Here is a 15,000-nt window from a genome sequence, read left to right as displayed (position 1 = left end):
AGCAAGATGCACACTGCTGTTCGTGTGGAACAAACGTGACTACCGTGCTGTACGGTGGAGTTCTGTGCGCAAAAGCGGCGCGTGTGTTTCTAAGCACCACAGCGTTGTGTCAAAAAAGAGGTGCCTGAGAGAAACGCATGCGACTGCCGTGCTTTGCGGCATAGCACCGTGCGCAAAAACGGTGCGCATGCAAGAGGTGTCAGAGCTAGCGAACTTGTGCCACGAGCAACAGGTCACTAAAAGCCTATAGATGACGGTGTTGGAGGAAAAGAAAAATATCGAGAAAGCACTGCGGTGTGCCGTGCGTAGGGACGGGCGCACGTGCCACATGCCGCCGAAATATGGGTGTCGGAGAAAACAGAGTGCCGCGCGTAACGAGGGGCGCGCGTGTTACAGAGAGATATGCCCAAACGCATGAAAGTGTACGCAGGTGTCCTAAGGCAGTTTTTTTTTTTTCCTCATTTTGATGTCGCCCCGGCTGACGCGGTTTTCGTTTTTCCGTGCCGCCCCGGCTGACGCGGTTTTCGTTTTTCCGTGCCGCCCCGGCTGACGCAGTTTTTGCGCCGCCCCGGCTGACGCGGTTTTCGCGCCGCCCCGGCTGACGCGGTTTTTGCGTCGCCCCGGCTGACGCGGTTCGGACTTTGCACTTTTTGGCTCACCCCGGCTGGCGGCCCACTCACTCGATCGCCAGGTCTGTTTGCCCCGGTGGTTCCACCGCCAGGCTTAAGCGCGAACTTTTTTTGTTTGTTTTCTTTTGATTAAGCGCAAGCTTTTTTCTTTGTTTTCTTTTGATTAAGCGCGGGCTTTTTTCTTTGTTTTTTTTTGCATTCGCCCCGGCAGACGCGGTTTTTGCGCCGCCCCGGCTGACGCGGTTTTTGCCGCCCCGGCTGACGCAGTTCGGACTTAGCACTTTTCGGCTGTGCCTGGCTGGCGGCCCACTCACTCGATCGCCATGTCTGTTTGCCACAGTTTTCCCGGTGGTGCTGCACCCGGGCTCGCCCCGGCTGACGCAGTTTTCGCGCCGCCCCGGCTGACGCGGTTTCGTGCCGCCCCGGCAGACGCGGTTTTCGCGCCGCCCCGGCTGACGCGGTTTCGTGCCGCCCCGGCAGACGCAGTTCGGACTTAGCACTTTTCGGCTGTGCCTGGCTGGCGGCCCACTCACTCGATCGCCATGTCTGTTTGCCACAGTTTTCCCGGTGGTGCCGCACCCGGGCTCGCCCCGGCAGACGCGTTTTTTTTTTCTTTCGCCCCGGCTGACGCAGTTTTCGCGCCGCCCCGGCTGACGCGGTTTCGGGCCGCCCCGGCAGACGCAGTTCGGACTTGGCACTTTTCGGCTGTGCCTGGCTGGCGGCCCACTCACTCGATCGCCATGTCTGTTTGCCACAGTTTTCCCGGTGGTGCCGCACCCGGGCTCGCCCCGGCAGACGCGTTTTTTTTTTTCTTTCGCCCCGGCTGACGCAGTTTTCGCGCCGCCCCGGCAGACGCGGTTTTCGCGCCGCCCCGGCAGACGCGGTTTTTTGCGCCGCCCCGGCTGACGCGGTTTTTTGCCGCCCCGGCTGACGCAGTTCGGACTTGGCACTTTTTGGCTGAGCCTGGCTGGCGGCCCACTCACTCGATCGCCATGTCTGTTTGCCACAGTTTTCCCGGTGGTGCCGCACCCGGGCTCGCCCCGGCTGACGCAGTTTTCGCGCCGCCCCGGCTGACGCGGTTTCGTGCCGCCCCGGCAGACGCGGTTTTTGCGCCGCCCCGGCTGACGCGGTTTTTGCCGCCCCGGCTGACGCGGTTTTTGCCGCCCCGGCTGACGCAGTTCGGACTTAGCACTTTTTGGCTGAGCCTGGCTGGTGGCCCACTCACTCGATCGCCATGTCTGTTAGCCACAGTTTTCCCGGTGGTGCCGCACCCGGGCTCGCCCCGGCTGACGCAGTTTTCGCGCCGCCCCGGCAGACGCAGTTTTCGCGCCGCCCCGGCTGACGCGGTTTTTGCCGCCCCGGCTGACGCAGTTCGGACTTAGCACTTTTTGGGCTGAGCCTGGCTGGCGGCCCACTCACTCGATCGCCATGTCTGTTTGCCACAGTCTTCCCGGTGGTGCCGCACCCGGGCTCGCCCCGGCAGACGCGTTTTTTTTTTCTTTCGCCCCGGCAGACGTGGTTCCCCCCCCCCCTTTTCGCTCGCCCCGGCTGACGAGGTTTTCGCGCCGCCCCGGCTGACGCAGTTTTCGCGCCGCCCCGGCTGACGCGGTTTCGTGCCGCCCCGGCTGACGCGGTTTTCGCGCCGCCCCGGCTGACGCGGTTTTTGCGTCGCCCCGGCTGACACGGTTCGGACTTTGCACTTTTCGGCTGTGCCTGGCTGGCGGCCCACTCACTCGATCGCCATGTCTGTTTGCCACAGTTTTCCCGGTGGTGCCGCACCCGGGCTTGCCCCGGCAGACGCGTTTTTTTTTTTCTTTCGCCCCGGCTGACGCAGTTTTCGCGCCGCCCCGGCTGACGCGGTTTCGTGCCGCCCCGGCAGACGCGGTTTTTTGCGCCGCCCCGGCTGACGCGGTTTTTGCCGCCCCGGCTGACGCAGTTCGGACTTTGCACTTTTTGGCTGAGCCTGGCTGGCGGCCCACTCACTCGATCGCCATGTCTGTTTGCCACAGTTTTCCCGGTGGTGCCGCACCCGGGCTCGCCCCGGCAGACGCGTTTTTTTTTTTCTTTCGCCCCGGCTGACGCAGTTTTCGCGCCGCCCCGGCTGACGCGGTTTCGTGCCGCCCCGGCAGACGCAGTTCGGACTTGGCACTTTTCGGCTGTGCCTGGCTGGCGGCCCACTCACTCGATCGCCATGTCTGTTTGCCACAGTTTTCCCGGTGGTGCCGCACCCGGGCTCGCCCCGGCAGACGCGTTTTTTTTTTCTTTCGCCCCGGCTGACGCAGTTTTCGCGCCGCCCCGGCAGACGCGGTTTTCGCGCCGCCCCGGCAGACGCGGTTTTTTGCGCCGCCCCGGCTGACGCGGTTTTTTGCCGCCCCGGCTGACGCAGTTCGGACTTGGCACTTTTTGGCTGAGCCTGGCTGGCGGCCCACTCACTCGATCGCCATGTCTGTTTGCCACAGTTTTCCCGGTGGTGCCGCACCCGGGCTCGCCCCGGCTGACGCAGTTTTCGCGCCGCCCCGGCTGACGCGGTTTCGTGCCGCCCCGGCAGACGCGGTTTTTGCGCCGCCCCGGCTGACGCGGTTTTTGCCGCCCCGGCTGACGCGGTTTTTGCCGCCCCGGCTGACGCAGTTCGGACTTGGCACTTTTTGGCTGAGCCTGGCTGGTGGCCCACTCACTCGATCGCCATGTCTGTTAGCCACAGTTTTCCCGGTGGTGCCGCACCCGGGCTCGCCCCGGCTGACGCAGTTTTCGCGCCGCCCCGGCAGACGCGGTTTTCGCGCCGCCCCGGCTGACGCGGTTTTTGCCGCCCCGGCTGACGCAGTTCGGACTTAGCACTTTTTGGGCTGAGCCTGGCTGGCGGCCCACTCACTCGATCGCCATGTCTGTTTGCCACAGTCTTCCCGGTGGTGCCGCACCCGGGCTCGCCCCGGCAGACGCGTTTTTTTTTTCTTTCGCCCCGGCAGACGTGGTTCCCCCCCCCCCTTTTCGCTCGCCCCGGCTGACGAGGTTTTCGCGCCGCCCCGGCTGACGCAGTTTTCGCGCCGCCCCGGCTGACGCGGTTTCGCGCCGCCCCGGCAGACGCGGTTTTTTGCGCCGCCCCGGCTGACGCGGTTTTTTGCCGCCCCGGCTGACGCAGTTCGGACTTGGCACTTTTTGGCTGAGCCTGGCTGGCGGCCCACTCACTCGATCGCCATGTCTGTTTGCCACAGTTTTCCCGGTGGTGCCGCACCCGGGCTCGCCCCGGCTGACGCAGTTTTCGCGCCGCCCCGGCTGACGCGGTTTCGTGCCGCCCCGGCAGACGCGGTTTTTGCGCCGCCCCGGCTGACGCGGTTTTTGCCGCCCCGGCTGACGCGGTTTTTGCCGCCCCGGCTGACGCAGTTCGGACTTAGCACTTTTTGGCTGAGCCTGGCTGGTGGCCCACTCACTCGATCGCCATGTCTGTTAGCCACAGTTTTCCCGGTGGTGCCGCACCCGGGCTCGCCCCGGCTGACGCAGTTTTCGCGCCGCCCCGGCAGACGCGGTTTTCGCGCCGCCCCGGCTGACGCGGTTTTTGCCGCCCCGGCTGACGCAGTTCGGACTTAGCACTTTTTGGGCTGAGCCTGGCTGGCGGCCCACTCACTCGATCGCCATGTCTGTTTGCCACAGTCTTCCCGGTGGTGCCGCACCCGGGCTCGCCCCGGCAGACGCGTTTTTTTTTTCTTTCGCCCCGGCAGACGTGGTTCCCCCCCCCCTTTTCGCTCGCCCCGGCTGACGAGGTTTTCGCGCCGCCCCGGCTGACGCAGTTTTCGCGCCGCCCCGGCTGACGCGGTTTCGTGCCGCCCCGGCTGACGCGGTTTTCGCGCCGCCCCGGCTGACGCGGTTTTTGCGTCGCCCCGGCTGACACGGTTCGGACTTTGCACTTTTCGGCTGTGCCTGGCTGGCGGCCCACTCACTCGATCGCCATGTCTGTTTGCCACAGTTTTCCCGGTGGTGCCGCACCCGGGCTTGCCCCGGCAGACGCGTTTTTTTTTTTTTTCTTTCGCCCCGGCTGACGCAGTTTTCGCGCCGCCCCGGCTGACGCGGTTTCGTGCCGCCCCGGCAGACGCGGTTTTTTGCGCCGCCCCGGCTGACGCGGTTTTTGCCGCCCCGGCTGACGCAGTTCGGACTTTGCACTTTTTGGCTGAGCCTGGCTGGCGGCCCACTCACTCGATCGCCATGTCTGTTTGCCACAGTTTTCCCGGTGGTGCCGCACCCGGGCTCGCCCCGGCAGACGCGTTTTTTTTTCTTTCGCCCCGGCTGACGCAGTTTTCGCGCCGCCCCGGCTGACGCGGTTTCGTGCCGCCCCGGCAGACGCAGTTCGGACTTGGCACTTTTCGGCTGTGCCTGGCTGGCGGCCCACTCACTCGATCGCCATGTCTGTTTGCCACAGTTTTCCCGGTGGTGCCGCACCCGGGCTCGCCCCGGCAGACGCGTTTTTTTTTTCTTTCGCCCCGGCTGACGCAGTTTTCGCGCCGCCCCGGCAGACGCGGTTTTCGCGCCGCCCCGGCAGACGCGGTTTTTTGCGCCGCCCCGGCTGACGCGGTTTTTTGCCGCCCCGGCTGACGCAGTTCGGACTTGGCACTTTTTGGCTGAGCCTGGCTGGCGGCCCACTCACTCGATCGCCATGTCTGTTTGCCACAGTTTTCCCGGTGGTGCCGCACCCGGGCTCGCCCCGGCTGACGCAGTTTTCGCGCCGCCCCGGCTGACGCGGTTTCGTGCCGCCCCGGCAGACGCGGTTTTTGCGCCGCCCCGGCTGACGCGGTTTTTGCCGCCCCGGCTGACGCGGTTTTTGCCGCCCCGGCTGACGCAGTTCGGACTTAGCACTTTTCGGCTGAGCCTGGCTGGTGGCCCACTCACTCGATCGCCATGTCTGTTAGCCACAGTTTTCCCGGTGGTGCCGCACCCGGGCTCGCCCCGGCTGACGCAGTTTTCGCGCCGCCCCGGCAGACGCGGTTTTCGCGCCGCCCCGGCTGACGCGGTTTTTGCCGCCCCGGCTGACACGGTTCGGACTTTGCACTTTTCGGCTGTGCCTGGCTGGCGGCCCACTCACTCGATCGCCATGTCTGTTTGCCACAGTTTTCCCGGTGGTGCCGCACCCGGGCTTGCCCCGGCAGACGCGTTTTTTTTTTTTCTTTCGCCCCGGCTGACGCAGTTTTCGCGCCGCCCCGGCTGACGCGGTTTCGTGCCGCCCCGGCAGACGCGGTTTTTTGCGCCGCCCCGGCTGACGCGGTTTTTGCCGCCCCGGCTGACGCAGTTCGGACTTTGCACTTTTTGGCTGAGCCTGGCTGGCGGCCCACTCACTCGATCGCCATGTCTGTTTGCCACAGTTTTCCCGGTGGTGCCGCACCCGGGCTCGCCCCGGCAGACGCGTTTTTTTTTTCCTTCGCCCCGGCAGACGTGGTTCCCCCCCCCCCCTCCGTCTTTCTTTTTGTTTTTTTTTTCGCCGCGGCTGAAGTGGATTTTTCGGTGCCTCGACGCCCCGGTAGTCGCGGTTTTTCCGTTTCCGCACGGCCCCGGCTGACGCTGCTCGGTCACAGTCGCCTTTTGTGGTGATTGCAGACTTCTTGAGCGCGGGTGTTTTTTTTTTGTTGTTGTTGTTGTTTTATTACGCATTCGCTCCAGCAGACGCTGTTTAGACTTTTTGTTTCCTCTTTTATCCTGCGACGAGGTGACGAGGTTTATTCGGTGCCCCGCCGCCCCGGCTGAAGTGATTTTTCCTGTCCCGTGCCGCCCCGGCTGACGCGGTTGGGACTTCGCGTTTGTTCGGCCGCCACGGGTTTTGGCGCACTCGCTCGGTTGCTTGTTGTTGCCACTTGTTGCGAACCCAGGTTTCTTGAGCGAGCGCGGGCGTTTTTTCTTCCTTTCTTTCTTTGTTCTATGTGTTAGCGAATCGGCCTTTAATATCACACGAGGACTCACAACCAACAATTTTCAGTTTGAAGTGTAAATAATCTGCAGGTGTTGACGTAACTGACTTGCCCCGTACCCTTGAGTACATCCATGAAGTTCTCGTAGTACTACTAAATCGCATTATTCCAAGTGGAGAAATTCCCATAAATTTGCAAACCTCTACACGAAAATCGGTGCGCGTGATAAAGTTGAAAATTATCGTCCGATATCAAATGTGCCTTCTATAACACAAATTCTAGGAAAAAAAAAAAACACTTGTTCGCCGTTTTCTGCGCCGTGACTGGCAGCACTCCGGCGAAGCGAAACGGGGTCGATTCGAGCACGATATCGGCGTCTTTCGACGTGCTCGCCGGCGACCGTCGCACGAGTACGTCGCACGAGCGCGTCTGCCGGGGCGCCGTTTGCGAAGCCGACGCAAAAGTGGGAACCGCCGCTCGGATGATCGCCGCTTTCGGCAGAGTGAGTGTTGGCACTCCGGGGAAGCGAAACAGCGTGAATGCGCCCACGAAATCGGCGTATTTTGAAGTGACCGCCGGCGACCGTCGCACGAGTACGGTAAACCGCGTCAGCCGGGGCGTAGTTCGGGACGCCGACGAAAAAGTGGGAAGCGCAACTCGGATCTTCGCCGTTTTTGCAGGAGTGAGTGGCGGCCCTCCTGCGAGACCAAGAAGCATCGATTCGTGCACGAATTCGGCGCCTTTCGACGTGATCGCCGGCGACCGTCGCTCGAGTAGGGCAAACCGCGTCTGCCGGGGCGGGCTTCGGGACGCCGATGCGAAAGTGGGAAACGCTGCTCGGATGTTCGCCGTTTTTGGCCGAGTGAGTGCTGGCACTCGGGCGAAGCCAAACGGGGCCGATTACGGCACGATATCGGCGTCTTTCGACGTGCCCGCCGGCGACCGTCGCACGAGTACGGTAAACCGCGTCAGCCCGGGCGGAGTTCGGGACGCCGATGCGAAAGTGGAGAACGCCGCTCGGATCTTCGCCGTTTTTGGAGGAGTGAGTGGCGGCACTCCGGAGAAGCCAAGGAGCGCCAATTAGCGCACGATATCGGCGTCTTTCGACGCGCTCGCCGGCGACCGTCGCACGAGTAGGGCAAACCGCGTCTGCCGGGGCGGGGTTTACGACGCCGACGCAAAAGTGGGAACCGCCGCTCGGATGTTGGCCGTTTTTGGCAGAGTGAGTGCTGGCACTCCGGCGACGCGAAAGAGCGCGAATGCGCCCACGAAAGTGGCGTATTTGGACGTGCTTGACGGCGACCGCTGCAGGAGTACGAAAAACCACGTCAGCCGGGGCGAGCGACCCACGGCGGTCTGGGTGCTTATCGCTGCTATTATAGGGGCACCCCGGCAGACGCAGAAAAAAAAAAATTTTTTTTCGACCTTCTTTTTGCTGGTCGAGCTCGGGTAACCCAGGTCGCAATGGGAGCCGCGCACGAAAGCGGCGTCGCGAGACGCGTTCGCGGTCGCTAGTCGCACGAGCTCGGCAACCGCGTCAGCCGGCGCGGAGTTCGGGATGCCGACGGCTAAGTGGGTACCGCTGCTCGGATGTTCGCCGTTTTTGGCCGAGTGAGTGCTGGCACTCCGGTGAAGCCAAGGAGCGCCAATTCGTGCACGATATCGGCGTCTTTCGACGTGCCCGCCGGCCACCGCCGCACGAGTACGGCAAACCGCGTCTGCCGGGGCGGGGTTTGCGACGCGTACGCAATAGTGGGAACCGTCGCTCGGATGTTCGTCGTCTTTGGCCGAGCGAGTGCTGGCACTCCGGCGAAGCGAAACGGGGCCGATTCGGGCACGATATCGGCGTATTTTGACGTGCTCGCCGGCGACCGTCGCACGAGTACGGCAAAGCGCGTCTGCCGGGGCGAGGTTTGCGACGCCGACGAAAAAGTGGGAAGCGCCGCTCGGATCTTCGCCGTTTTTGCAGGAGTGAGTGGCGGCCCTCCTGCGAGACCAAGAAGCATCGACTCGCGCACGATATCGGTGTCTTTCGACGTGCCCGCCGGCCACCGCCGCACGAGTACGGCAAACCGCGTATGCCGGGGCGGGGTTGGCGACGCCGACGCAAAAGTGGGAACCGCCACTAGGATGTTCGCCGTTTTTGGCAGAGTGAGTGCTGGCACTCCGGCGAAGCGAAAGAGCGCGAATGCGCCCACGAAAGTGGCGTGTTTGGACGTGCTTGACGACGACCACCGCAGGAAAACGAAAAACCACGTCAGCCGGGGCGAGCGACCCATGGCGGTCTGGGTGCTTATCGCTGCTATTATAGGGGCACCCCGGCAGACGCAAAAAAAAAAAAATTTTTTTTTCGACATTCTTTTTTGCTCGTCGACCTCGGGTGACCCAGGTCGCAGTGGGAGCCGCGCACGAAAGCGGCGTCGCGAGACGGCTTCGCGGTCGCTAGTCGCACGAGCTCGGCAACCGCGTCTGCCGGGGCGGAGTTCGGGACGCCGACGGCTAAGTGGGAACCGCCGCTCGGATGTTCGCCGTTTGTGGCCGAGTGAGTGCTGGCACTCCGGCGAAGCCAAACGGGGCCGATTCCGGCACGATATCGGCGTCTTTCTACGTGCTCGCCGGCGACCGTCGCACGAGTACGGCAAAGTGCGTCTGCCGGGGCGGGGTTTGCGACGCGTACGCAATAGTGAGAACCGTCGCTCGGATGTTCGTCGTCTTTCGCCGAGCCAGTGCTGGCACTCCGGCGAAGCCGAACGGAGCCGATTCGGGCACGATATCGGCGTCTTTCCACGTGCTCGCCGGCGACCGTCGCACGAGTACGGTAAACCGCGTCAGCCGGGGCGGAGTTCGGGACGCCGATGCGAAAGTGGGAAGCGCCGCTCGGATCTTCGCCGTTTTTGGAGGAGTCAGTGGCGGCACTCCTGTGAAGCCAAGGTGCGCCAATTCGCGCACGATATCGGCGTCTTTCGACGTGCCCGCCAGCCACCGTCGCACGAGTACGGCAAACCTCGTCTGCCGGGGCGGGGTTTGCGACGCCGACGCAAAAGTGGGAACCGCCGCTCGGATGTTCGCCGTTTTTGGCAGAGTGAGTGCTGGCACTCCGGCGAAGCGAAAGAGCGTGAATGCGCCCACGAAAGTAGCGTATTTGGACGTGCTTGACGGCGACCGCCGCAGGAGTACGAAAAACCACGTCAGCCGGGGCGAGCGACCCACGGCGGTCTGGGTGCTTATCGCTGCTATTATAGGGGCACCCCGGCAGACGCAGAAAGAAAAAAAAAATGGGGACATGGCGTGCGTCACCGTGCGGCTTCGCAGCGTTGCCGAAGTCGCCGAGCCCTTCGACTGAGCCGAACGGCGGACAGGGAACGTTGGTCGGCCGTTCTAACCTGTCGGTGCCACGCCGAGACGTCGTTAAGGAAAACCGCGTCGTGGGCCTCTACGACGCCGTCGATTCGTTGTACGTTTGGTGTCCAGCGTGTCGGCGGCGAGTAGCGGACACGTCGTTCACGACTTCGGTCTTTCGCAGTCGACGCGAACTTGCGGAGAGTCGTGGTGCCTCACGTTTTCGGCAGAAACCGCGGCGGAATTTTCCCGTGCGTGCGCGCACGACCTCGGTGCTGTGCCGTCAGCGTAGTGTTGCACAAACTCGTGGCCTACCCAAGGTGCGGTACGTTTGCGGCCGTATCCTCGGTGGCAATTTCGTGAGTAGGGTCGCAAATTCTACGACCTCGGCGGGTTTGAGAGCGACGTAGACTTGTGGCACGCTCAACGTGCCACACGTTTCGGGGCACACCCGCGGTGAAATTTTCTCGAGTACGCTCGTATTAGTGCCCAAGGAGGTCTGGGTACTTATCGCTGCTATTATGTGGGGGTTCTCGTGAGCGGCGTACGCGAAAGCGACCGGGTGTCTGATATGCGGCGGGCTTCGGCCTCGTCAAGCGTGTCCTCGGGTCTGCTCCAGGGGAATCCACGGCAGTCGTCTGCAGCCTCATCCGCTTGATGCGTTAGGGGCTGGTTGTCGGACGGTGCCGTTTTACCACGATATCGAGGTGTGTTCCGTGTCGTCCTCGGGCGATTCAGATGCGAAAGCGCCGAAGACGCGGGCGTGACCCGTCGTCTGGCGGCTTTGCGGTCTCGGCTCCGTTGCTAGTTCCGGCCGGTCCACCGACAGTGCAGCGGGCTTGGGCAACCCGCACGGCGCGACCGAGTCGATGCAACGAAAAAGAGCGAGCATGAACGTGCTTCTTGCCGCACGGCTCCCACTCGTCTTTCGGGAAGGTTGTGCCGTAGCGAGCTCGAACGCCGTCATCTCGGAGTGCAAAATAAGCGTGTTGGGGCGCCTGAAGGTGGCCTCCGCCGCACACAGACTGCGTCCGGCCCGCCGAAGGCGAGGACGGACGCGCAGTCGAACGATTACCTGGTTGATCCTGCCAGTAATCATATGCTTGTCTCAAAGATTAAGCCATGCATGTCTAAGTACATGCCGAAATAAGGCGAAACCGCGAATGGCTCATTAAATCAGTTATGGTTCCTTAGATCGTTTCTTCCTACTTGGATAACTGTGGCAATTCTAGAGCTAATACATGCAGTGAGCCTGGAGCCCTTTGGGTAACGGGTGCTTTTATTAGACCAAGATCGATCGGGTTTCGGCCCGTATTGTGTGGTGACTCTGGATAACTTTGTGCTGATCGCATGGCCACGAGCCGGCGACGTTTCTTTCAAGTGTCTGCCTTATCAACTTTCGATGGTAGGTTACTTGCTTACCATGGTTGTTACGGGTAACGGAGAATCAGGGTTCGATTCCGGAGAGGGAGCCTGAGAAACGGCTACCACATCCAAGGAAGGCAGCAGGCGCGCAAATTACCCACTCCCGGCACGGGGAGGTAGTGACGAAAAATAACAATACGGGACTCTTTTGAGGCCCCGTAATTGAAATGAGTACACTCTAAATCCTTTAACGAGGATCAATTGGAGGGCAAGTCTGGTGCCAGCAGCCGCGGTAATTCCAGCTCCAATAGCGTATACTAAAGCTGCTGCGGTTAAAAAGCTCGTAGTTGGATCTCAGTTCCAGACGAGTAGTGCATCTACCCGATGCGACGGCTCGGACTGAACATCATGCCGGTTCTTTCTTGGTGCACTTCATTGTGTGCCTCGAGATGGCCGGTGCTTTTACTTTGAAAAAATTAGAGTGCTCAACGCAGGCGAGTCGCCTGAATAAACTTGCATGGAATAATAGAACAAGACCTCGTTTCTGTTCTGTTGGTTTTTGGAATACGAGGTAATGATTAAGAGGGACGGACGGGGGCATTCGTATTGCGGCGCTAGAGGTGAAATTCTTGGACCGTCGCAAGACGAACTACTGCGAAAGCATTTGCCAAGAATGTTTTCATTGATCAAGAACGAAAGTCAGAGGTTCGAAGGCGATCAGATACCGCCCTAGTTCTGACCATAAACGATGCCAACCAGCGATCCGCCTGAGTTACTCAAATGACTCGGCGGGCAGCTTCCGGGAAACCAAAGTATTTGGGTTCCGGGGGAAGTATGGTTGCAAAGCTGAAACTTAAAGGAATTGACGGAAGGGCACCACCAGGAGTGGAGCCTGCGGCTTAATTTGACTCAACACGGGAAAACTTACCCGGCCCGGACACTGGGAGGATTGACAGATTGAGAGCTCTTTCTTGATTCGGTGGATGGTGGTGCATGGCCGTTCTTAGTTGGTGGAGCGATTTGTCTGGTTAATTCCGATAACGAACGAGACTCTAGCCTATTAAATAGGTGCGGGGTTCCCAGCACCTTACAACCTTCTTAGAGGGACAAGCGGCTCCTAGCCGCACGAAACAGAGCAATAACAGGTCTGTGATGCCCTTAGATGTCCGGGGCCGCACGCGCGCTACACTGAAGGAAGCAGCGTGTCTTTATCCCTGTCTGAAAAGACTGGGTAACCCGTGGAACTTCTTTCGTGATTGGGATAGGGGCTTGCAATTGTTCCCCTTGAACGAGGAATTCCCAGTAAGCGCGAGTCATAAGCTCGCGTTGATTACGTCCCTGCCCTTTGTACACACCGCCCGTCGCTACTACCGATTGAATGATTTAGTGAGGTCTTCGGACCGATGTCCGGCGCGGCCTTTCGGTTGCGCCGGTCTGTTGGAAAGATGACCAAACTTGATCATTTAGAGGAAGTAAAAGTCGTAACAAGGTTTCCGTAGGTGAACCTGCGGAAGGATCATTAACGGATTGTGAAGGGTGAGCGCCTCGGCTGCGTCTGCGCCCGACACTTTCTGCCGCTGACCCCGTTTGGACGCGGGGTCGGCTTTTCCCCACGGGGCTGCCTGAATGTGGAGCGGCACCCCGTGACAAATTGTTGCGCCCAGCGGACGCCAACACCGCGACCTTGGACGGTCGGCCAGGTGGCGGACGCGGGTACAAACGGCGCAACGCACTCATAGGTCGGCTTTCGACCCGCCACTGCACCGTGGCTCGAAGCGCTCGAAATGCGCGACCCGACCGCTGCGGGACCGCCTAGTACTGTAAACAGGAGCGGCGGAGCGCGAACGGCGAGTCGTGGTTACGTCGGTAGAAGGCGAGGCTGCGCGTTCCCGAAACGCCAGCCGAGTGCCCTCCCGACCGTTCGAGCGTGCAAGAACGAGACCCGACAATCGCGCGGCGACTGCCAAGTACGAGAGGAACGGCACAAGCGTCGGCGGTTGGTCAAGGAACTGGCGATGTGACGGGTCCGCTGTGCACCAGTGCATACCGTCCCGCCGTCCGCGGCAAGCGCCTCCGCGTCCTCGGGTGACGGAGGCTGCCGGTCGGTTCTTGCAGGCGAGGGATCTCGCTGGCACCGGTTCGCGTTGACGCGCGGCCGGTCATGGCACGGCGATGCGACGGCCGAGGTGCGCAGTACTCGATGGAGGAACCGCACGCTCCGATGACCGTCCCGCCCTCCGCGGCGTATGCGTACCGACCGTAATGGTTGCAGCAGCGCCGGCCGGCTTTTGAATTCGCCACACGAAACACGGTGCGAGATCGCGGTTAGGGGAGCGTCGACGTTGCCAGGCGTTTTGCTTGCTGCCGAGGGAAAGGCGGCACGGCCACGTCGCGCTCGTCGCGATTAGCGGGTCTGCGCGCTTTGGGAAGGTGCCGCAACGACTTGCCGAAAGAGGAAGCACGGAAGAACGAGGGACTTGGACGTCCCGACAATTGAACGCACTTGCGGCCAGGCCCTTGCTGGCTTCGTTCTTCCGCCTCGAGTAGGCTCGTACGCGGCTCCGGCGCCGAAAGTGGTCCTTGGCACCGACTTCGGTGGACGTGGGAAGTGCCGCGCAAGTACGGCGCGCCTGGCTCCACCTGTTGGCTAAAGTAAGCAGCCGGATCGGCATTTTGGTGTGCGGTGGCAAACCGTGGATGCGAAAAAAGCTTGTGCGATTTCGTGGAACAAAAAGCGGGGGTCCCCCTTTTTATGCGGAGGAGACCGACCCGCCCGCCGTGGTGAACCGCGACGCCACGGTAAAAACGGGAGAGGCTTGTTGATGGGACCGTGCATCCCGCGCTCCACGGAGGCCGGGAGGCGGCCGCCCGAGGAAATGTGTAGCCGTCGAGGCCCGCATCTGCGTGCACTCTTATCCAAATGGGTGTACCGCAGGCATTTTCTGGTTAGGCGGGCCAATGAGAGCGAGCACACAACGATACCTACGGGTCCGGCTTGGAGAACCGGCTTCGACGCCTCCCGAGTATTTATAGAGGGGTGGACCACGAAAGCACTCGCAAGTAGCGGAAGCGAAACGCCGTCCGAAACACACCGTTTGCTCGATTTGCGGCAGCCGAAAAAGGCGCGGCAGAGTTTTGGAGTCCAAGCGTGCGCTGAAAAGCGCCCTTCTTGGCCACTGTTTGGCCGAGTGCCAGAAACGTTTGGTTTTGACTGTACGGAATTGAACAAACACTTTTTCACGACTCTAAGCGGTGGATCACTCGGTTCTCGGGTCGATGAAGAACGCAGCCAGCTGCGAGACTTGGTGTGAATTGCAGGACACACTGAGCACTGATTCTTTGAACGCACATTGCGGCCTTGGGTCTTCCCTTGGCTTCGTCTGTCTGAGGGTCGGATCACATATCAAGAGAGCCTTCGGCGCACAAGGGAACGTGAGCCGTCGACTCGTTTTGACCGCGTCGGCAACACGGACAGCACGCTGAACACCTCACAGCGAGCGCCAACAGCGGCCACTCAAGGGCGAGACGGTGGCGACCGTCGTGCCAGAGCCCAACCGAAACGGGGGCGACCGACTGCATTGAGGATGTGGCACCTCGTTGAGACCGCCGCAGGACTTCGAGTCGGAAGGAAGCCTGCAGGGAAAGTGCGGTCGAGGTTGCGTACTCCTCTCTGCGACCGGGCGCGCAAGAGCTGCGAGAGCCACGGACGCGCAACTTTAACGCACGGTAAACACGAGGAGCGAAAGCCGGCCAGCAAAGCTTCTCCAGCCGTGCGCAAAGTG

General features: G+C 61.6%; 2 non-coding genes across 2 annotated transcripts; both read left to right on the top strand.

Moving 5' to 3' along the window:
- Positions 1-10,925: 10,925 nt before the first annotated feature.
- LOC142790317 (small subunit ribosomal RNA) lies at positions 10,926-12,740 on the top strand. The gene has a single exon (XR_012889428.1). It is a non-coding gene; the product is annotated as a small subunit ribosomal RNA (ribosomal RNA).
- A 1,719-nt stretch (positions 12,741-14,459) lies between these two features.
- LOC142790387 (5.8S ribosomal RNA) lies at positions 14,460-14,612 on the top strand. The gene has a single exon (XR_012889483.1). It is a non-coding gene; the product is annotated as a 5.8S ribosomal RNA (ribosomal RNA).
- The last annotated feature ends 388 nt before the right edge of the window (positions 14,613-15,000 follow it).

Source organism: Rhipicephalus microplus, unplaced genomic scaffold (genome assembly GCF_043290135.1).
Source record: "Rhipicephalus microplus isolate Deutch F79 unplaced genomic scaffold, USDA_Rmic scaffold_99, whole genome shotgun sequence".
Taxonomy (NCBI): Eukaryota; Metazoa; Arthropoda; class Arachnida; order Ixodida; family Ixodidae; genus Rhipicephalus; species Rhipicephalus microplus.
The sequence above is the reverse complement of the archived record's forward strand: the minus strand, read 5'-3'. Positions and strand labels throughout refer to the sequence as shown.